Raw genomic sequence first — 533 nt, forward strand, 5'->3', positions numbered from 1 at the left:
CTGGAAGTTCTAGCTGGAGAAATCAGACAAGAGAAAGAAATAAAGGACCATCAAATTGGAAAGAGAGTAGTCAAATTATCCTGTTTGCAGATTATATGATCTTATATTTGAAAAAACTTAAAGACTCCATCAAAAAACTATTAGAACTGATATATTCAGTAAAGTGTCAGGATACAAAGTCAACATACAAAAATCAGTATGCCAACATATAAAAATCTATATGCCAACAGCAAGCAATCTGAAAAAGAAATAAATAGCTACAAATAAAATTGCTTGCTGTTGGCGTATAGATTTTTGTTCTCATGATAGTGAATGAGTGAGTAATCATGAGAGCTGGTTGTTTTAAAAGTGGCACCTCCCCACTCCCTGCTCCTGCCATGTAAGATGTCTGCTTTGCTTTCTGCCATGAGTAAGAGCTCCCTCAGGCCTCCCCAGAAGCAGAGGTGCCCATGCTTGCTGTACAGGCTGCATAACTGTGAGGCAATTTAACTTCTTTTCTTTTTTTTTTTTTTTTTTTTTTTTTTTTTTTTTTT

The sequence above is a fragment of the Theropithecus gelada genome, chromosome 12, assembly GCF_003255815.1.
Source record: "Theropithecus gelada isolate Dixy chromosome 12, Tgel_1.0, whole genome shotgun sequence".
Classification (NCBI taxonomy): Eukaryota; Metazoa; Chordata; class Mammalia; order Primates; family Cercopithecidae; genus Theropithecus; species Theropithecus gelada.